Source organism: Anomaloglossus baeobatrachus, chromosome 1 (assembly GCF_048569485.1).
Source record: "Anomaloglossus baeobatrachus isolate aAnoBae1 chromosome 1, aAnoBae1.hap1, whole genome shotgun sequence".
Lineage (NCBI taxonomy): Eukaryota > Metazoa > Chordata > Amphibia > Anura > Aromobatidae > Anomaloglossus > Anomaloglossus baeobatrachus.
This window is the reverse complement of record NC_134353.1, coordinates 242,953,669-242,977,356: the sequence shown is the minus strand read 5'-3', so window position 1 is coordinate 242,977,356 and position 23,688 is coordinate 242,953,669. Positions and strand designations below refer to the sequence as shown.

The 23,688-nt window shown below is 46.5% G+C and overlaps 1 protein-coding gene across 1 annotated transcript in view; it reads left to right on the top strand.

Moving 5' to 3' along the window:
• Positions 1–23,688, top strand: part of LOC142291568 (uncharacterized) — a 139,500-nt gene that overhangs the window by 73,491 nt on the left and 42,321 nt on the right. The gene's annotated exons all lie outside the window — the stretch shown is intronic.

The following is a 23,688-nucleotide window of genomic DNA, read 5'->3' as shown; positions in this document are numbered from 1 at the left end:
TGCCATTCTTCACACACACACAAAAAAACAACCACAAATCTTTCTTACCTGTCGTTGTTCCCTCGGTGTCCCGCGTCTTGCGGCCGCAGCCCCCTCCTGCTGATCACGGCCTCTGTAGGGAGCTGTGCAGTCAGCGCTTTATAGCAGAGGACTGATTTCCAGGCGCTGTGCAGGGACGCGCTTTCTATGCAGTTTTCCAGTGATCTGCTGCGGGCCTCTGATTGACCAGCTGCTGATCATAGCTGTATACAGAGCTCGGCTCTGCAGAGCACCCGGGAATCTGTCATCTAATATAAAGCGCTGACTGCACAGCCCCCTGCAGAGGCCGCGATCAGCAAGGGGCCTGCACGCCACAAGCAGCATCAGGGGCCGCAGCTGACAGCACTGTATATCAGATGACAGATTCTCGGGTGCTCTGCATAGCCAAGCTCTGTATACAGCTACTACAATGATCCGCTACTGGCCTTGATTGGCTGGCGGCTGATCATAGCTGTATACAGCGCTCCCATCTGCGCAGCGCCAGTGAATCAGTCATCAATATATATCAATACAGCGCTGACTGCACGGCCCCCTGCACATGCAGCGTTCAGCAAGGGGGCCACGGGCCTGCACGCCACAAGCAGCATCGGGCGCTGCATGCAGCGTACAGGCAGCGAGACCCCTGCACTATTGGATGTGTGGGAGGGTACAGGGAAGGGGGCGGGGACGCCACGCACTGTACCTGCCCAGCAGGACAGCTACATGATGTCTCCTGTGATGCCTGTCTACAAGGCAAGCATAAGCTCCTGCCCTGTGGTCGTGACATCACAGGAAGCAGAAAAATCACAGCAAGAGCGGTCACATAACCGCTCAGAGCCGGGGGAGAGGGGAGGACAGCAGGGCAGGTAAGTAGTCACTATCCACTTACCTGCCCCAATGTAACCCAATAGTGTAATGACAAGAAAAAGGCAAAATAAGCCGGAAAACCCCTTTAAATGTGAAGAGATGTAAACCCAGCAGGAAAGCTACCTAAAGGCCCCGTCACACTAAGCAACATCGCTAGCAACATCGCTGCTAACGAACAACTTTTGTGACGTAGCAGCGATATTGCTAGCGATGTTGCTGTGTGTGATATCCAGCAACAACCTGGCCCCTGCTGTGAGGTCGTTGGTTGTTGCTGAATGTCCTGGGCCATTTTTTAGTTGTTGCTGTCCCGCTGTGAAGCGCAGATCGCTGTGTGTGACAGCGACAGAGCAACAACTAAATGTGCAGGCAGCAGGAGCCGGCTTCTGCAGAGGCTGGTAACCACAGTAAACATCGGGTAACCAAGAAGCCCTGTCCTTGGTTACCCGATATTTACCTTTGTTACCAGCCTCCGTCGCTCTCACTGTCAGTGCCGGCTCCTGCTCTGTGCACATGTAGCTGCAGGACACATCGGGTTAATTAACCCGATGTGTGCTGTAGCTAGGAGAGCAAGGAGCCAGCGCTAAGCATTGTGCGCTGCTCCCTGCTCTGTGCACATGTAGCTGCAGCACACATCGGGTAATTAACCCGATGTGTGCTGTAACTAGGAGAGCAGGGAGCCAGCGCTCAGTGTGCGCTGCTCCCTGCTCTCTGCACGTGTAGCTCCGTGCGCTGGTAGCCAAGGTAAATATCGGGTTGGTTACCCGATATTTACCTTAGTTACCAAGCGCAGCACCTTCCACGCGGCGCTGGGGGCTGGTCACTGGTTGCTGGTGAGCTCACCAGCAACTCGTGTAGCGACGCTCCAGCGATCCCTGCCAGGTCAGGTTGCTGGTGGGATCGCTGGAGCGTCGCAGTGTGACATCTCACCAGCAACCTCCTAGCAACTTACCAGCGATCCCTATCGTTGTTGGGATCGCTGGTAAGTTGCTTAGTGTGACTGGACCTTTATACAAAGAATACTAACAGCAGGAACAATAGAAAGTCAGGGAGCCTTTTGTGCAGTCAAACACTGTGACCAGAAACTACATAACTGTATGTCACCCGTGACACAATGTATGTGCTGTCTTACATCTACAAGCTATATGCTCTCAGATTTTCCCAATCATTCTATTGTTCCTATAACAATATCTTACCTGAAAAGTGCAAATTATTTATTCATTTAAAATACAACTGCAGTGATTTTTTTTTTTTTTTTTTTTTTTTTAGCGCTAGCCCCCAGTCTTTTACTTTACAGCGTTTACATCCTTTTCCAGTATCAGTCTGGTCCCACGGCACCATCTTGTGCCAGTAAATTCTGACATGCCGGAAGTCAGAAGTTACGTCACAAGCCTACAATGCAAGTGTCTATAAGGGTATGTCCGCACGCTGCGTTCTGGCTTGACAACTAAACTGCACACTTTTGACAAATGTAAACACTGTACTTGACAAAAAAAACGCAGTCAAAACGCATGCGTTTTGACTGTGTTTTCCTTGCGTTTTCATTGCGCTTTGAACAGTGCGTTTTGAGATTGACAAATCAATGCGTGGAAAATGTTCACAAAACGCAATGAAGAAGTGACATGCTGCTTTTTTTTTTTTCGCAAAGATTTTGACAAATATTTGTCAAACAAAATGCTGCCAAAAAAAAGCAATGTGCGGATGGAAATTTTGATTTCTCATAAAGTTTGCTGGGGAAGCAAGACACATGCATTTTGTCATTGACACAGGGGAAAACTATTCTCCTTGCGGAGACTAACAAACCAATCTGGCTGTCAGTGGTGAAAAGTCTTATAGCTGCAATGCTCCTCATTGACACAGTGCAGTTTAAAACGCGACCAAAACTAAGAAAAAAGGCAACATGCAGACAAACCCTTCATTGCGTTTTGTGAACATTTTCCACCCATTGAAATTAATGAAGTGTGTCAAAACGCAACCAAAATGATTAGCTATGCATTTGCACTGTGTTTTGGTTGCATTTTGCATTCGGTCTTGTCAACAAAAACGCAGGTCATCAACTGTTCTCCATTCTCTCTCTCTCTGTCTCTCTCCACTTCATACTCACCGATCACCGGCGTGACGCAGCTGTCACACTGCTCCCGCAGCCTCTCCTGCTTGTGAAAGTGCCGGCCGCTCATTAGGCTCATCTCATATTCACTGCTCCCACTGGCGCCTATGATTGGTTGCAGTCAGACGAGCCCCCACACTGAGTGACAGCTGTCTGGCTGCAATCAATCATAGCTGCCGGTGGGCAGGTTTATATCTTCCAGTAAAATAAATAATTAAAAAAAAACGGCGTGCGGTCCCCCCAATTTTGATACCAGCCAAGGTAAAGCCACAGGGCTGATGGCTGGTATTCTCAGGATGGGGAGCCGCACGTTATGGGGAGCCCCTCTGCCTAACGATATCAGCCAGCAGCCGCCTGGAATTTCCACATCCATTAGATGCGACAGTCCCGGGACTCTACCTGGCTCATCCCGAATTGCCCTGGTGCGGTAGCAATCGGGGTAATAAGGAGTTAATGGCAGCCCATAGCTGCCACTAAGTCCTAGGTTAATCATGGCAGGCGTCTATGAGACACCTTCCATGATTAACCTGTAAGTTAAAGTAAATAAACACAATCACAGAAAAATCCTTTATTTGAAATAAAAGACAAAAAACACCCTCTTTCACCACTTTATTAACCCCCAAATACCCCTCCAGTCCGACGTAATCCACACGAGGTCCCACAACGCTTTCAGCTCTGCTACATAAAGCTTACAGGAGCAGCTATAGAACACCACCGCTCCTGTGAGCTCCATGCAGCAACTGAAGTGAGTCGTGCGATCATCAGCGGTGACGTCACTCAGGTAGTACCGGTGTGTGTGCGGTGATGATGGGTGCGGTAGTGCCTGGGTGTGTGCAGTGATGATGGGTGCGGTAGTGCCTGGATGTGTGCGATGATGACGGGGGCAGTAGTGCTGGCATATGTGCAGTGATGATAGGGGCGGTAGTGCCTGGGTGTGTGCGGTGATGATGGGGCAGTAGTACCGGTATGTGTGCGGTGATGATGGGGGCGGTAGTGCCGAGATGTGTGCGGTGATGATGGGGGCGGTAGTGCCAGGATGTGTGCAGTGATGATGGGGTCGGTAGTGCCAGGATGTGTACGGTGACGATGGGTGCGGTAGTGCCTGTGTGTGTGCGGTGATGATGGGGGCGGTAGTGCCTAGGTGTGTGCGGTGATGATGGGGGCGGTAGTGCCTTGGTCTGTGCGGTGATTATGGGGGCGATAGTGTCAGGATGTGTGAGGTGATGGTGGGGGCGGTAGTGCCGGGGTGTGTGCGGTGATGATGAGGGCTGTAGTGCCTGCGTGTGTGCGGTGATGATGGGGGTGATAGTGCCGGGGTGTGTACGGTGATGATGGGGGCAGTAGTGCCTGGGTCTGTGCGGTGATGATGGGGGCGATAGTGTCGGGATGTGTGAGGTGATGGTGGGGCGGTAGTGCCAGGATATGTGCGGTGATGATGAGGGCTATAGTGCCTGCGTGTGTGCGGTGATGATGGGGGCGATAGTGCCGGGGTGTGTGCGGTGATGATGGGATCTCTCTCGCTCTCTCTCATGAAAAAAAAAAAACAAATCCGTTTTTTGCCGGATCCATCGCATCAGTTTTTACACAATCTTCGACTAATCTGTTGCATCAGGCACAAACCGGATTGTGCCTGAGGGCAAAAAATGGATGTGTGAAAGCAGCCTTAGCCTACTGGTCAAAGAATAGAAAACATTAGCACAATACTCTCTCTTTGTACATCCTACCTAACAAACAGCAGAATAAAAACTGATTAAAAAAAGTCATATGTCCCCCAAACTACCCTGCTAACTCCCCTCTGGCTTCAGTGCTGGTGCTCCGGTGTCCCTGCCGCTTACTATTCACTTTTCAGCTATTATATAAGGTGTAGCCACAGGATCATTGCAGCCAAGTGTGAAGACTGGCAGAGACTTCTGGAGCATCGGTGCTGCAGCCACGGGGAATTATTTCTTGCTAATCTTCTTTGCATTCTCAGAAAACCCTTTTTCTACATTCCCACAATGGGCTTTTGGAGATTTTTACGCTGTATGTTTTCACTGCATCAAAAACACAGTGTACGCACTCTGCGTCTTTTACTGTAATATTGGTGCATTTTTGGTGAAGTTTTGTGGTCACAAAGATGCACCCAAATGTATGCATTTCCTTCCCCCAGCAAACTCGATGAGATTTCTATTTTGCTGTCTGCACAGTGCATGGGGTTTCTTTGCCTGCGTTTTTGAAGATGCAGCCAAGTTGTAGCATGTCAATAATGTTTTTGTTTTGTCCCTGCGTTTCTCACTAGTGATAGGAGGACTGGCAGATCAATCACCCGCTGACTCTGGGTCAGCGGGGGATTGATCCCTGGTATCTGGCCAGATGCTGGTGACTGTATAAAGTTTATTGTGACCAGAATCCGGTGCAAAGGGGTAGGAGCAAGCGCTTCATACTTACCGAGTCACCGGCGCAGTGGTCACAATGCTCCTGTGGCCGCTCATTCACTTCCCGGGCCACTCATTACCTTTTTTGAATATGCACTGCTTCCCTCGTCCATCGGCATCTGTGATTGGTTGCAGTCAGACGTGCCCCACGCTGAGTCACAGTGTGTCTGAAGCTTCCAATCACAGACTCCGGTGGGAGCGTCTATATCGTACAGTAAAATAAATAAAAAATTGACGTATGGTTGCCCCCTTATTATGATACCTGGCACAGATAAAGCCACGGCTACTGGCTGCAGCCCCCAGCCATGCCCTTATCTTGGCTGAGAATCAAAATGAAAGTAACCGCATGTGGCTTTTTTTTTATTTTTTAAATAAAAACAGCATGCAGTCCCCTCAATTTTGATACCCAGTCAAGATAAAGCCCAACAGTTGGGGGCTGGTATTCTCAGTTTGGGGAGAGCCATGGTTATTAGATGCACCCCAGCATAAAAATATCAGCCTAATTTAATCCAATTTAATATTGGTGTGCACTCAGCCCCAGTTTTCTTCAGAGGTGCTAGTGAGAGGACCAAGGTCCAAGTCATGTATCTAAACAGGTGTAATTTTTTTTATATTTTTGGCAACAGATAGAAACTGATGTTTCGGCCTCATAGGGCCTTATTCATAAAAAATATCAGCCTGCAGCTGCCCAGATTTGCCGCATCCATTAGATGCGACTGTCACTGCACTTTACCTGGCTCTTCCCGAATGCCCTGGTGCAGTGCAAACAGGATAATAAGGAGTTAATGCCAGCTCACAGCTGTCACTAAGCCCTAGATTAGTATTGGAAGGCATCCATGAGACCCCCCCCATTACTAATCTGTAAGAGAAAGGAAATAAAGACAAACAACTAATATATCCTTTATTTGAAATAAAAGACAAAAAAGCACCCTTTTTCACCACTTTATTAATCCCCAAAACACCCATTGAAAATAAAACAGTTAATAAAATACACATATTTGGCATCACCATGTTCAGAAATGCCTGATCTATCAAAATCTAAAATCAGTTAATGTGATCGGTACACGGCGTGGCGAGAAAAAAATTCCAAACTCCAAAATTACGTTTTATGGTCGCCGCAACATGTCTTTAAATGCAATAACTGGCGATAAAAACATTGCATCTATACAACAATGGCATCATTAAAAACGTCAGTTCAAGCTGCAAAAAATAAGCCATTACTGAGCCCCAAATACCAAAAAATGAGAACTCTATGGGACTCGGAAAATGGTGACAAACTTATTACCAAACTGGTCACAAAGTGGCTTAAGGATAACAAAGTCAATGTTTTGAAGTGGCCATCAAAAATCCCTATTGAAAATGTATGGGCCAAGCTGAAATGGCTGGTGCGAGCAAGGCAACGTACAAACATGGCTCAGTTACACCAGTTCTGTCAGGAGGAATGGGCCCGAATTCCTACCAACTATTGTGAGCAGCTTGTGGAAGGATGTCCAAATTGTTTGACTCAAGTCATACAGTTTAAGGGCAATGACACCAAATACTAATGAAATGTATCTAAACTTTTGACTTTGCAGAAAGTAATAAAAATGCCTTAACCCCTTAACGACCGCGGGCCGTAAAATTACGTCCTAAATGACATAATCTTACTGCCCGCGGTCCTCCGGCGGCAGCATGCCGCGATCGGCGCACATCTCAGCTGATTTTCACAGCTGAGATGTGTGCCTGCTAGGCACGAGCAGAATCGTTATCTGCTCGTGCCGATTAACCCCTTATAATGGCGCTGTCAATACATGACAGCGCCATTATAAGCGCAATCGCGGTAAAGTTTTACTTACCGCCGAAACCGGAAGTCACGTGACGCGATCACGTGACTCCCGATAGTTGTCATGGTAGTACAGGGTCATGTGATGACTCCTGTACTACACATGAATTGGTTTCACTTTCGCTGTGCCCGGGGCACAGCAAAAGAGAAAGGCAGCGTATCTGCTGTTTACAGCCTTCCAGCTGTGATCAGCAGATAGTGCAGAGCGATCGGAATGCTGATCGCAATAGCCCCCTAGGGGGACTAGTAAAATAAAAAAAAAAAGTAAAAAAATAAGTTTTAAAAAATTAAAAAAAAACAAAAAAACCTAAAAGTTCAAATCACCCCCCATTCGCCCCATTGAAAATTAAAGGGTTAAAAAAATAAAAAATATACACACATTTGGTATCGCCGCGTTCAGAAACGCCCGATCTATCAAAATATAAAATCAATTAATCTGATCAGTAAACGGCGTAGCGGCAAAAAAATTCCAAACGCCAAAACGACGTTTTTTTGTCGCCACAACTTTTGCGCAAAATGCAATAAGAGGCGATCAAAACGTAGCATCTGCGCAAAAATGGTACCGGTAAAAACGTCAGCTCGAGACGCAAAAAATAAGCCGTCATTGAGCCTAAGATCCCGAAAAATGAGAACGCTACGGGTCACGGAATATGGCGTAAAACGTGCGCCACTTTTTTCGGACAAACTTCCGATTTTTTTTTAACCCCTTATATAAAAGTAAACCTATACATGTTTGATGTCTACGAACTCGCACTGACCTGAGGCATCACACCCACACATCAGTTTTACCATATAGTGAACACAGTGAATAAAATATCTCAAAAACTATAGTGCTATCGCACTTTTTTTGCAATTTTTCAGCATTTGGAATTTTTTTGCCATTTTCTAGTACACAATATGGTAAAACTGATGGTTTCATTTAAAAGTACAGCTCGTTCCGCAAAAAATGAGCCCTCACATGACCATATTGACTGAAAAATAAAAAAGTTACGTCTCTCAGAAAAAGAATGGCGAAAAAAAAAAACGGAAAGCGAAAAATCGGCCGGTCGTGAAAGGGTTAAAACATTCTCTCTCTCATTATTCTGGCATTTAGCAAATATAAATAACTAGCTGTAGTACCCGGGCGTTGCCCGGGATAGTAACTGTCTCTCTCCCAGTCTCTGTCTGTGTGTCTCTATCTGTCTCTCTCTCTCTGTCTTTCTCTGTCTGTCTGTGTCTATGTGTCTGTTTCTATCTCTCTGTCTGTATTTGTATCAGTCTGTCTGTCTCCATCTCTGCGTCTGTCTCTGTGTGTGTCTGTCTGTCTTTCTCTTTCCCCGTCTGTCTCTTTCCAGGTCTGTCTCTTTCCAGGTCTGTCTGTTTCCCAGTCTGTCTGTTTCCCAGTCTGTCTCTTTCCCAGTCTGTCTCTTTCCCAGTCTGTCTCTTTCCCAGTCTGTCTGTTTCCCAGTCTGTCTCTTTCCCAGTCTGTCTCTTTCCCAGTCTGTCTCTTTCCCAGTCTGTCTCTTTCCCAGTCTGTCTCTTTCCCAGTCTGTTTCTTTTGCCCGTCTGTTTCTTTTGCCTGTCTGTCTCTTTGCCCTGCTATCTCTTTCCAGGGATGTCTCTTTACAGGGCTGTCTTTTTCCCCGTCTGTCTCTTTCTTCGTCTGTCTCTTTCAGGTCTGTCTCTTTCCAGAGCTGCCTTTTTCCAGGTCTGTCTCTTTCCCTGTCTGTCTCTTTCCAGGTCTGTCTCTTTGCCCGTATGTCTCTTTGCCGGTCTGTCTCTTTGCCCGACTGTCTCTTTGCCCGACTGTCTCTTTGCCCGTCTGTCTCTTTGCCCGTCTGTCTCTTTGCCCGGCTGTCTCTTTGCCCGGCTGTCTCTTTGCCTGGCTGTCTCTTTCCAGGGCTGTCTCTTTCCAGGTTTGTCTCTTTGCCCGTCTGTCTCTTTCCCCATCTGTCTGTGTGTCTCTATCCAGGTCTGTCTCTCTCTGTCTGTCTTTTTCTGTCTCTCTCTATCTCTATCTGTCTCCCCACCGACATCATATTACCTCATACATAAGCTTCTTATACTAACAGTTTATTTTGTTCCTATAACAACCACTGACAGTTGCTATTAATAGTCTGTATTAACCTCTATTATACCTCTATTCAGTTTAATGGAGGCAGGATTTTGGAGAGTAACTGTAAAGCGCGGGGTTAAATTTTCCCGTCAAAACATAGTCTATGATGTTCCCTGAGTCACATGAGGTGTCTGTGCAAAATTTCGTGATTGTAAATGTGACGGTGCAAATTCCTTTAGCGGACATACACACACACACACACACACACACACACATATATACATACAAACATACACACATACATACACTGAGCTATATATATTAGATTTTGGTTCCTAATTGATCTTAGGCTATGTGCGCACGTTGCGTCGGAGTACCTGCAGTTTATTCTGCACGTTTTCCTTCCCTTGGTTTTTGACCAAATGGCTTTTGACCATTTTTCAGCGCTAAAAACGCATGCGTATTTACCGCGTTTTTAGTGCGTTTTTAGCGCTTTTTACATGCGTTTTCACCTGCGTTTCTGCAGATGCATTTTGTAGATCAAGACACTGAGAAATAAAGTTGGAATAGTCAAAAAGAAAGAAAAAAGAGAATAAAAAGGATAAAATTAACTTTTAATAAAACTATATGGAAAATATCAATTTTAATGAAATAATAGCGGTTATGCACATTTTAACAGAAAAATAGGTAAAGTTTATTAATTTTTAGCATTTAAATTTTCGGTTATTGTGTGTGTGTAAAGGAACATTTTAACCCTTTAATTTTATGCCAGAAAAGCATGCGTTTATGAAGCCAAAAACGCAGTGGAAAAGCAGGTAAAAAGCATGAAAAACGCAGGAAAGTTGCTTTAGGTTGCGTTTTGACATTTCTCATTGACTCCAATGTTAAGGAAACGCTGCAGAAATGGCAAAAACAACTGCCATGCTGCTTCTTTTTCAGCATGGTTTTTGACCACAAATATGCAAATTAAACGCTGCAGAACAAAAAGCAAAGTGCAGACAGGATTTCTGCTTTTCCCATAGACTTTGCTCGCAATCAAAAACGCATGCGTTTTAGCGCAAAAATGCTGCTGCTAAAAACGCTGCAGAAACGCGGAAAAAAACGCAACGTGCGAACATAGCCTTAAACTTGAAAGGTTTATTATGATTTCATGTCAGATAGTGAGAAAAACATACATTTGTGTCTTTTTAGATAGTGTATCTAAACTTCTGGGTTCAAATGTACATGTTGTATTTCCTCTGTATATTAGAATAACAAAAAAAAAACGAGAAAAAAAGGTTAAATTGGACATTATTTCACACAAACCCCCCAAAATGGGCCAGACAAAATTAAGGGCAGCTTTCCTTAATTGTGGTAAACAAATGTTTCAAGCATATGATGCTCATTAAAACTCACTTGTGGCAAGTAACAGATCTGAGCAATATAAAATTCACACCTTAAACCAGATAAAAGGGGAGTTGACTCAATCTTTGTGTGTCTGTGTGTGCTACACTAAGCATGGAGAGCAGAAAGAGGAGAACTGTCTGAGGAATTGTTGAAAAATATCAACAATCTCAAGGTTACAAAGTCCTTCTCTATAGATCTTGATGTACCTTTATCCACTGTACACAACATAATATAGAAGTTTACAACCCATGGCACTGTAGATAATCTCCCTCGACATGGACAGCAGAGAAAAAGTGATGAAAGGTTGCAATGCAGGATAGTCCAGCCTGTTCAATTTACCTAGACATAATGCTCCAAGCACAAAGGCTTATTAGAGAACTAGTGCAAAATCTCCTTCATTCTCAAAATCAGTGGGGATCCCAATGGTCAGACACCCCAATCAGCATAAAATGGTGGTAAGTTGTTTAATATATATATATATATATATATTTATATATATATATATATATACTGTATATATCAGTTCTCAAATGTTAGAAATTACATAAAAAATGTTAATTGTTCCTCAGGATATTTTAACATTTACACTGCAAGGTTTTATTTATCAATAAAATTATTAGGCTGTTAGCGCATGTTGCGTCGTGTCACTGCAGAAAATTCTGCAGTGGTTTGACAGCTCAGGTGCGCTTCAAATCGCTGCAGAAACACTGCGTAATGAATGCAGTGTTTCTGCAGAAAAAAAGCCGATTTCATGCGCTCAGGATGCTGCTCCCACCATAGACAGAGAGGGAGCTACATCCAAAGCGCACAAAATAAGTGACATGCTGATTTTTTGAGCGCAGCAATTTGGATCAAAATTTCAGCATCCAAATTGCTGTGCTCTCAAACACAACGTGCAGAGGGATTATGCACAATCTTCATAGACGCATGGATTTACGTTGCAGTGCTAGACGCAGCGTACATGCATGCAATACGCACATGTGCGCACACAGCCTTAGACTAGACAGGGTCAGACTAAGGCGGGCTTTGCACGTTGCGACATCGCAAGCCGATGCTGCGATGTCGCACGCGATAGTCCCCGCCCCCGTCGCAGGTACGATATCTTGTGATAGCTGGCGTAGCGAAAATTATCGCTACGCCAGCTTTACATGCACTCACCTGCCCTGCGACCGTCGCTCTGGCCGGCGACCCGCCTCCTTCCTTAGGGGGCGGGTCGTGCAGCGTCATAGCGACGTCACACGGCAGGCGGCCAATAGCGGCGGAGGGGCGGAGATGAGCGGGATGTAAACATCCCGCCCACCTCCTTCCTTCCGCATTGTAGCCGGCGGCAGGTAAGGAGATGTTCCTCGCTCCTGCGGCTTCACACACAGCGATGTGTGCTGCCGCAGGAGCGAGGAACCACATCGTACCTGTCGCGGCACCGGCATTATGGAAATGTCGGAGGCTGCAACGATGATACGATAACGACGCTTTTGCGCTCGTTCATCGTATCATCTAGGATTTACACACTACGACATCGCAAGTGACACCGGATGTGCGTCACTTTCGATTTGACCCCACCGACATCGCACCTGCGATGTCGTAGTGTGCAAAGCCGCCCTAAGACTAATGTATATTGCTAAAATATTTGTATGACTTGAATTTCCCCCTTTTATTATTATTATTATTATGTATTTTTACTATATTTTCATTGTAACATACAAGACCTACCTCATCCCAAAAGCATGTAATACCTCTGAGGGACATTAGAATTTATTATTTAAGCTGCTGCAGTCTGCAATGAAAGGCTATGTGCCCACAGGACAACGTACCCATGGACTTTTCCGCAGGTTTCCCGCAGCTGCTCCCTGGAATCTGCAGCTATCCATTGCTGCGAGATTCGAGCATTTTTGTTACGGTAAACCTGCGGGACAAGTGCAGAAATACCTGCGGATGTCCCGACCTCTATCTCCATAGTGGAAAGGCGAGACATCTGCAGATATTTCTGCATGAATAATTGACATGCAGCTACGAGCGGCTGCGGGGAATCCGCAGCATATTCTGCAGCCGCACATACAGCAGCATTGATACAGCACTCCCCAAATCCCATAGGATAACATGGTTGCGCAGACCCGCAAATTTATGTGGAAAATCCAGATAAATCCTCGGGTTTTCCACGGCAAAATGTGGGGGTACGTTGTCCCGTGGGCACATAGCCTAACACTTATTAGCTGCTCTTTTATGGTTTATATGATAATTAGAATGTAGCAGTAATGTTATTTGTCTAATCCAGGCATGAACTGACCAGCGGTGTGTATCCGAGATGACTGATGTAAGGGGATAGTCGGAAATGAAGTTGCAGACTGATGACATTTCCTTATAACCTTTGCTAAATAAAGAACAAATGGAATATCTTGTCAAGTGCTTATATCAGAAAGTTGGCCGTGTGCCTGCTGCCCCTGGCAGATAGCACCGGAGTGATATTCCATGCTCCATGCTTCTCAAGACTGACTTTCTACTTTCTAACAGAGGTGGGAAATAGATTTAAAAGGCCAAGTTCCTGACAATTGATGCAGCAGAATGTGTTTCTGCAGACTGAAACCTCCTTTTAGAAATAGGGCTATTTACATATACGGTTGTTACAAAATTCCCAAAAAATGTTAAAGAGCAGACAACAGTGTTTGCACTAGACAGGCCAGTTAGTCTTTGTATCAGCAGTGGTTTTGTCAGACACATGGGTCAATCATAGTGCATGGGAAAATTTTGAGTTTTTTTTAGCCACAGCATATTTACGGTAGTTTGTTGTGGTTTTCCCCGTTGACTTATCTGGTCTAGTATAAAATAATGCTGAAAACTGCATAATGAACAGTATGAAGATACCATTAAGTAGTTGTTCATAGCCATAGTTTTTGTAAAGATTTTTCTAGAGCAACTTCCATTTGTAAACCACAATAGTAGCTAAACCACTGCAAAATGTCTAAAAAGGTGCAATCAGTTTTAGGGCTCATGTGCACGTTGCGTACTTGCATGCATTTACGCTGCGTATTGCACTGCAGTGTAAATGCATGCATCCTGCGTCCCCTGCACAATCTATGAAGATTGTGCATGAGACGTGCGCACGATGCTTTTATGAACGCAGCGATTTGGGTGCTTAAATTTTGATCCAAATCCGTGCGTTCATAAACTGAGCATGTCAATTATTCCGTGCGCTATGGATGCAGCTCCCACTCTGTCTATGGTGGGGGCAGCAGCCATAGCGCATGAAATCGGCTTTTTTGTACAGAAAAACTGCATCCATTATGCTGTGTTTCTGCAGCGATTTGACGCTAACATGTGCTGTCAAATCACTGCAGAATATTAAGCAGTTCCGTGCGCATGAGCCCTTACGTTCTGGACTCAGAGTATTTTCACTACATCCAAAATGCTGTGTTTTACAGTACCAGCAAAGTGGATGGGATTAATAGAAACCTCATGTCCACTGTACTTCTTTTTTTTTGCTACTTAAACTCACCTGCAGTGTTTTTCCAAGCCATAGCATGTCAATTTCTCTTTCTGAAACTCTCAGTTTTCTGTGCAGATTTTCCCCAAAGACTTGTATAAGGCCATGTGCGCACTAGAAATTGACTTTTTCTTAGGCTATGTGCGCACTTTGCGTTTCCACCTGCGTTTCAGCTGCATTTTAGGTCCGTTTTGAACTGCAGCGTTTTCATGCCAAAAGGCATGCGTTTTGATTTTCCAGCAACGTCTATGGAAAATGGGAATTTCTAGACCGCACTTTGCGTTTCCAAACGCAGCGTTTAACTTGTATAATTTGTGGCAAAAAACATGCGTTCAAAGAAGCAGCATGTCAATTGTTTTTGCCATTTGGGCTGCGTTTTGCTAACATTGAAGTCAATGAGAAGTAGCAAAAAAAGCAAGCAACATCAAAATTACAGCGTTTTTAGCTGCAGAAACAATGCGTTTTGGAATACCAAAACGCATGCTTTTCTGACATCAAAATAATGGAATAATATGTCCCTTTACACACACACATAGTCCGACAATTAAAACAAAGAAAATTATTTAATCATTGATATTTTTGGCAAAAATAGTATAAAACCGCTATAATTTCATTAAATATAACTATTTTCGTTATGATTTAAATAATTATTTATTTTCATTTTTTTCTCCTTTTTTCATAGTGTTTGTATGTTAAAACTTTATTTTGTGTCTTTGTGTTCAAAACGCATCTAACTTTAGGCAATGAAAAAGCAAGTAAAAATCGCTAAAAACGCATCTAAAACGCGGTAAATACGCACGCGTATTTACCGCGTTTTGATGGTCAAAAGCAACTTGGCAAAAGCAATTTCTGCCAAAATATGCGTTTTGAACTGCAACTAGGACGACGCAAAGTGCGCACATAGCCTTAGGGAAAATCCTGACCTTCTGAAAGAATCCGGCACCTGCGGTAAAAAAACGCACCAAAACTGCAACGAAATCCGCATGCGGTTTTGCCACAGTTTGGTGCGGATTTGCCTCGGATTTTCCGCGTTTTTTTCACAGGTTAGTCCGTGCGGATTTTTACCATTATCTATGGCAAAAAACACAGGTACCTGCGGAAAAAAAGTGACATGCTCATTAATTCCGCAGCGGAAATTCCGCGGGTAAGTCCGCAGGTATAAAAAAAAAGCAGCGTGCACACAACATTTTTTTTATACCCATAGGTTTTGCTGGTGAATGACTGCAGAAATGTTAGAAACATTTTCTGCAGCAAATCCGCGGTAAATCCGCAGAGTGCGCACATAGCCTTAGATGCAGAAAATCTGCAGGTAAAAGACACACATGTGTTTTTGATAGGTTTACGCTGCAGAAACGCACCAAAAACGCATTTAATCCAGATCTAATGATGTCAATCACATGATTTTTAAAAACAAAACAGCTTTATTTAAAAGATGACACACCAAACAGGGACAAAAAACGTAGCATTAAAAAACACGATATAAAAGCAGCGTCAAAAACGCACACACAAATGCAATGAAAAAAAAAGCAAGTAAACTAAGGTGTAGAGATGGTGCAGAAATTCTGCAATGTCAAAAACTCAACTGATCCTGATCGGGGGAACGTAACCTAACGACTTTTCAGTGCGGCTTTCTTTTACAACATACTGCTATACCTAAACATACACTAGCTATGTTTGGCTACCAAGTAGAACACTTAGAGCTCATTCAGTGCTTACTAGGAGGCCTAATAAGCTGTATAACATACGGTAATTACACATATACTCTTGTACTTCAGTAATATGGTTAAAACATATGGCTAAAGAAAGCTTTTATATCTCCAGATGCATATGGCATTCCAATTTTCCATCTAGAGACGCATGCCTGGACACAAAAAAAACATGTAAAGATTATTTAAAATAGCATTAATAAGGAGGATTCCTGAGATGAAAACAAAGGGTGGAAAATAGCTCATCTTTTGTGCATAGGTGTCTGGTTCATATACATGGGCAAAATTGTAATACTAAATTCAACCCATAAATAACAGTAGTACTGTTGTCAAAAATGAATAAGAACAGTTCTTCTAATGTCATATAAGCCCTGCAAGCTTTTATAGTGACTGGATCCCTCATTATAGTGACTGTATCTCTTGGGTGTCTCATCTGAATCCCATCAATATGGAGCTTTAGATGAAAACCGCAATGTAAATTCTCAGCGTTGAGCATGGGATAAATGTGATCCAAAATGTAATGTAAATATGTTCCCAGTAAAAGCTTCAACTCAGTCCACAAAAAACAAATCACCACTCAATAATGGAACTATAGAGGATTTTCACTTTACTCGTAGCATAAAGGCTCTGGAAAGATGCTATGGCTCCCCCAAAAGAAATTCAGCAAAAACTGCGCTCCCAAATCAAGATGCTCCACTCCTTCTGAGCCAAACAGTGTGCCTAACCACATTTAGCGTCGTTTGGTATTACTATAGTGAGGAGAGCCTGATTAATTTACAGGGTGCATGCCTGCAGAATCATGAGCTGGGCACAATGTATGGGCAGTACAATGGCAGATTTTCAATTTTCACTCAGCATCATACATTGCTGCTGGTTTCTGGAAAACACCCATGGATTTGAAATTGGCTCTACATATGTAGATAAATTCCCAGCGGGGTGTAATTTCCAAAATGGGGTCACTTGAGGAGGGTTTCTGCTTTTATGGCACTCAGGGGCTCTGTATACAGAGTCTGAAAACTATTCTAGGAATCCTGTGCTCCCAGAGCCAAATAGTTTCTTCCCTCCTGAGTCTCACCGAGTGGCTAAGAAGTATTGTATAGCTTCATATGGGGTATTGCAGAAATTATGTGACACATTTTGGTGCCATGTTTCCCCACTTTCACATGTGAAATTGTAAACTCTGGGGCTAAAACCAAATTTTTGTGGTAAAAATGCAATTACCGTATTTTTCGCTTTATAAGACACACTTTTGTTCCCCCAAATTTTGGGGGAAAGTAGGGGGTGCGTCTTATAATCCGAATATACGAATTATATACTGCAGGGTCCAGGGGAGGTGGGGGCCGCTCTGGAGCCAGGCTGGTGAGCTGGGGAAGGCTACAGCGGGAGATCTCCTGCTCCTGCTCATATAATATGCACAGCCGCTGTCCATCACCGTTGTGCTGAAACCGCACCGCGGTGACGGGCTGGGGGAGCGGCGCATATTATATCTGCCTGTGCTCCCTTTGATCGCACATGCACCCCTGTGTTAGCTATGGCCCCCATGCTGCTGCCCATAGTAAAATAAAAAACTCTTTACTTACCTCCTCCTGCATGTCTCCCCGGTCTCCCTCCTGCTGCTGTGATCAGGCACGCAGAGATGTCACTTTGCTGTGCCGATCACATGACCACACCGAGAACCAGGAAGTAGGAAGTGCAGGAGACAGGAGGAGCTCAACCCCACGGAGGGAGACACGAGGGAAGACAGTGCTGGAGAAGGTAAGGAAAGAGTTTATTTTACTAAAAGCAGCAGCATGGGGGCAATATCTAACACAGGGTGATGTGTGCCAGCCACAGTGGGCCGTGTGCCAGCCACAGGGGGCCATGTGCCAGCCATAGGGGCCGTGTGCCAGCCATAGGGGCCGTGTGCCAGCCATAGGGGACATGTGGCATCACTGGGGCCCGTGTTCCAGCCATAGAGGCCGTGTGCCAGCCATAGAGGCCGTGTGCCAGCCATAGGGGACGTGTGCCAGCAATAGGGGACATGTGCCATCACTGGGGGCTGTGCGCCAGCCATAGGGGCTGTGTGCCAGCCATAGAGGACGTGTGCCAGCCATAGGGGACATGTGGCATCACTGGGGGATGTGTGCCAGCACAAGGGGGCTATATTCAATATAAGGTGGCCATATCCAGATTAAGCGGGCTAATTTTAGGATGGGGGGGCTATGAGGGACATATACCCTATATGATTTGTTAGACGGACACTGGCATTATAAGACGTACCCCATTTATTAAAAAATTCTCTATTCCTTCACCAAATTTGGGGGTGCATCTTATAATCAGGTGCGTCTTATAAAGCGAAAAATACGGTATGTTTTTTTTCACTGCCCAATGGTATAAAATTGTGTGAAGCCCCTGTGGTGTTAATTTGCTCACTGTACCCCTAAATGAATTCCTTGAGGTTTGTAAAATTGCATTACTTATGGGGAGTCTTCTAATCTGGCACCTCAGAGGCTCTTCCAGTATGACATGGAATCTGTAAACCATTCCAGCAATTCTGCAGTGCAATATGGCACTCCGTGCCTTCAGAGCTTTGCACTGTACCTCAAAAGTAGTTTTCAACCATTTATGGGGTATTGATGTACTCAAGAGAAATTGCACAACAAATTGTACCTTTTGATTTATTCCTATTAACCCTTTTGAAAATTAAAAACTTGGGATCAAAGCAACGTTCTATTGGAAAACATGATAATTTTACATTTCTTCAGCCCAATGCTATACACTTCTGTGACTTACCTGAAGGTTTAAAATGCTCATTGCTTCCCTACATGAATTCTGCTAAAGGGGTAGTTTCCAATATATGGGCACTTCTGGGGGTTTCTGCTGTTTTGGCATGTCAAGGGCTTTTCATATGTGACATGGCCTCCACAATCTATTACAGCCAAAATGACACTCCTTCCCTTTCGAGACCTGACGGGCACACAAACAGTAGTATTCCACCACATATGGGGTATCAGCATACTCCAGGAGAAATTGTACAACAGATTGCATGGTACATTTTCTCTTGTTACCCTTGAGAAAATGCAATATTTGGGGCTAAAACAACATTTTAGTGAGAAAAATGTATTTCCTCATTTCCACAGCTCAACATTATAAAATTCTGTGAAGCACCTGCAGGTTCAAAGTGCTCACCACACATCTAGATAAATTCCTTCAGGATTCCACTTTCCAAAATGGGATCACTTGTGGAGGAGCTCCACTGTTTAGGAATATCAGGGGCTCTCCACACACGACATGGTGTCAGCTATCTACCATGTTTTTGCAAAAATAAGCTCTCCCTCAAAAATATGCCCTAGCAGGGATTTTCAGCATTTTCAATGTAAGAATACTGCAGGACACTTTATTATAGAAAGAAGACACCCCCAAAAGAGAGAAGACAAAAGACCTTGCAATCATACTCACCAGATGCTGAACGGGAGGACCTGCAGTGGAACACATTAAGGACCTGTAGTGGAATGCACACCCATACACATCAGATCGCACAACCACATACATCAGATCATGCACACATCAGATTGCGCGCGCGCACACATACACATACACACACACACACATCAGATTACACCATCTACACCCACATCAGATCGCACAGACACACATACACACACATCACATCCGGCGATACTGATTGCTTCTGGCCAGCAGGGGAACCTGGGACACAGTGCAGTGGAGCATGAGGATGTGCTGTGGAATTTATGAAGGACCTGCTGTGGAACGCACCCATGCATACCACCGCAGGTCCTCTATGCACTCCACCACAGGTGTGCTCCACTGCACTGCATCCCAGGTTCCTCTGCCAGCCGGAAGAAATCACTATCACGAGATGTGGTGTGTGTGTGTGTGCGATCTGATGTGCGATTGTGTGTGCGTTTGTCTATGAGTGTGTGTGTGTGATCTGATGTCTGTGAATGTGTCGGCCAGAAGCACTGAAGGACCGCGTGAAGCATACCTGCTGAGAGCGCTCGCCGAAGATCGCAGGAGAACCTGGGAGCCATGCCGCAGAGATTCGGGGTCTGGTAAGTATGATTCTCCTGGGAAGAGGGATCTGCATTTTTGGGGGGTAAGCTTACCACCAACTGTGTTCCCCGAGAATAAGCCTTACCCCAAAAATAAGCCTTAGCACATCTTTCGGGTCAAAAAATAATATAAGCAGTGTCTTATTTTCGGAAAAACATGATTTTACAGCCTATATCGCATTGGAAAAGTCAAACGGCGCTCCTTACCTTCCGAGCCCTGCCAGCTGCCCAAACAGTAGTTTTCCACCACAGATCTGGTATTATTGTATTCAGGAGAACTTGCACAACAAATTGTGTGGTTCATTTTTTCCTGTTTACTGTGACACCTATAGGGTTAAGAAACTTCTTGTTTTGGTTTTGAGCACTTTGAGGGTGCAGTTTTTAGAATGTGACACTTTTGTGTATTTTGTGTCATATAAGCCCCTCGAAGTCACCTTAAATGTGTTGTAGTCCCTAAAAAAATTGGTTTGGTTGGAAAAACGAGAAATTGCTGAAAAACTTTGAAACCTTCTAGCTTCATAACAAAAAAAATAAATACCGTATTTTTCGCTTTATAAGACGGACTTTTCCTCCCAAAAATTTGAGAGCAAAATGGGGGGGTGCGTCTTATAAAGCGAATATAGCAGTACCTGGGGGTCCTGTCTGTGCGGTGATCGGGCGGCCGGGTGCCTGTGGCTGCGTGCAAGCGGCCGGGTACCTGTGCTTGCGTGCGGTGGCAGCCGGGTACCCGTTGCTGTGTGCAGGCGGCGGTCGGCGTCTGTGTGCGGGCAGCGGCCGGGTGCTGTGTGTGGGCGGCGGCTGTGTGCTGTGTGCAGGCGGCGGTCGGCGGCCGGATGCTGTGTGCGGGCGGCGGCTGTGTCCAGGCAGCGGGCGGCGGCCGGGTGCTGTGTGCAGGCGGCGGCTGTGTCCAGGCGGCGGTCGGCGACCGGGTGCTGTGTGCGGGCGGCGGCTGTGTCCAGGCGGCGGTCGGCGTCCGGGTGCTGTGTGCGGGCGGCGGCTGTGTCCAGGCGGCAGTCGGCGGCTGGGTGCTGTGTGCAGGCGGCGGTCGGCGGCCGGGTGCTGTGTCCAGGCGGCGGCTGTGTCCAGGCGGCGGTCGGCGGCCGGGTGATGCGTGCAGGCGGCGGCTGTGTCCAGGCGGCGGTCGGCGGCCGGGTGCTGTGTGCGGGCGGCGGCTGTGTCCAGGCGGCGGTCGGCGGCTGGGTGCTGTGTGCAGGCGGCGGTCGGCGGCCGGGTGCTGTGTCCAGGCGGCGGCTGTGTCCAGGCGGCGGCCGGGTGCTGTGTGCGGGCGGTGGCTGTGTCCAGGCGGCGGTCGGCGGCCTGGTGCTGTGTGCGGGCGGCGGCTGTGTCCAGGCGGCGGTCGGCGGCTGGGTGCTGTGTACAGGCGGCGTTCGGCGGCCGGGTGCTGTGTCCAGGCGGCGGCTGTGTCCAGGCGGCGGTCGGCAGCCGGGTGATGTGTGCAGGCGGCGGCTGTGTCCAGGCGGCGGTCAGTGGCCGGGTGATGTGTGCAAGCGGCGGCTGTGTCCAGGCGGCAGCTGTGTCCAGTCGGCGGCCGGGTGCTGTGTGCGGGCGGCGGCTGTGTCCAGGCGGCGGTCGGCGGCCTGGTCCTGTGTGCGGGCGGCGGCTGTGTCCAGGCGGCGGTCGGCGGCCTGGTGCTGTGTGCGGGCGGCGGCTGTGTCCAGGCGGCGGTCGGCGGCTGGGTGCTGTGTACAGGCGGCGGTCGGCGGCCGGGTGCTGTGTCCAGGCGGCGGCTGTGTCCAGTCGGCGGCCGGGTGATGTGTGCAGGCGGCGGCTGTGTCCAGGCGGCGGTCGGCGGCTGTGTGCAGGCGGCGGTCGACGGCTGTGTGCGGGCAGCGGCCGAGTGTTGTGTGCGGGTAGCGGCCGGGTGTTGTGTGCGGGTAGCGGCCGGGTGTTGTGTGCCCCGCGGCTCCTACCACCATGGATCCCCCGGCTCCTGCCACCCCGGACGCCGCTGCCACTGACCCGCCGTGCCTGCCAGCAAATCCGCTGCCTCCTGTGACCCCGCTTCACCACCACTGCTGCCCCCCTCCGGTAAGAGAACACCGGATTATAAGATGGACCCCATTTTTCTTTTTTTACCTTTTTTTATGTCTAAGTTTGGGGTGCATCTTATAATCCGGTGCATCTTATAAAGCGAAAAATACGGTATATGTTTCAAAAATGATGTTGATAAAAGATAGACATGTTATTATTATGAGAAATGTTACTTATTAATGATTTTGTGCAATTTAGCTGGTTTAAGAGCATAAAAAACATCAAAGTTTGAAAATTGTGAAATTTTTTTGTCAATGTTTTCATAAATAAAGCAGATAATATAGACCAAAATTTACCACGAAGATGAAGTACAATATGTCATGAAAAATCAAACTCAGAATCACTTGGAGATGTTGAAGCATTCCAGAAACAGGCTGTGGTTCGAAAGGGTTAAGGACGGGGCGATATTTATTTTTTTCGTGCTTTCGTTTTTTCACGAGCCATAACATTTTTTTTTCCATCCACATAGCCAAATAAGGGCTTATTTTCTGCAGGATGAAATTTAAACACCATTCATTTTACCAAATATTGTACTCTAAAATAGAAAATAAAATTCCAGGTGCAGTAAAATTGGGAAAAACTGACATTGTTTGGGGGGGTTTGTTCTTACGGCATTCATTGTTTGATAAGACATGACTAGATAACATGACTCTATAGGTCAGTATGATTAGACTGATGCCAAATATGTACTGGATATATTGCAGAATTTTTCATAATGTAGGTGTGATGCGCTGGCCTATCAGGTCGTCACAGGGTATTATGCAATCTGCCCTCCTGTACAATATCCACCTCCTCCTTGGTTACGGGTCCCTGACCTTTGGTGTTGCCAAGAACAAGCTAATCAAAATCCTAGGAACACTCTGCACCACACCCACCAGACACACAAGTGGCTGACCTGAAGGGAATAGGGTCACCCACGTGGGGGGTAGGTTAAGGGGAGGTCAGGAAACAGTCAGTGTAGTGTTGGAGGTGAAAGTGAGAGGAGGGCAGGAGCTGGGCTCCTTGGGCTACTGGGTGGCAGACGTTGGTCTGGGCCTGGTAGGAGCTGGACCCCGGTCGCGGGGGATCGTGACAGGGGGCACGGACTGTCGAGGAGGACAGCCAGTGGCCTTGTGCCATGACCAGGCAGGGACCAGGGCACGACGGGGTACGTGGACCCTGGGTCAGGAAGGAGCTTCGGGCATCCTGACAATTTACCCGATGAGGACGAAGCCTTCAAGATCCGTTCTCCACCCGCTCCAGAGTCGGGGTACTGGCGCAACGAGGGGTATAGGACTTTCCCAATACATAGTCCAGAAAAGCCCAAGAGTGAACCCTGAGATCAAGCTCATCAAGTTAGCCACACTGGTGAGCGGGACCCGATAGTTCTATGCTAAAGTGACCAGTTAGAAGTAAGGTGCCACGGAAAAGGCCATAGGCTAACAAGCAACACCAACGGGCATGGGATCCAGACGTGCTCCCTCCCTGCTGCAGCGATATCAAGAACTTTGGTTTACCACGGTTGTCAGTGTCAGCGTTATTGGACTGAGTGAGTACTTAAGTGATCCCTGACCGTCCCAACGACATTTTCCCGTTACCAACACCGAGTCCCGGGGCATTCTCCCTACCCGTGGAGGGGTTAAACACCTGGCTGCCCACTCCATCACCCCCGGGTATTCCCAGCCGCAGCGGTGGTACTCCACCTTACCACACACCATGGGTGGCGTCACAAATTATTCTATACAATACTCCCCTGTAAATACCCCCTTTTTCTA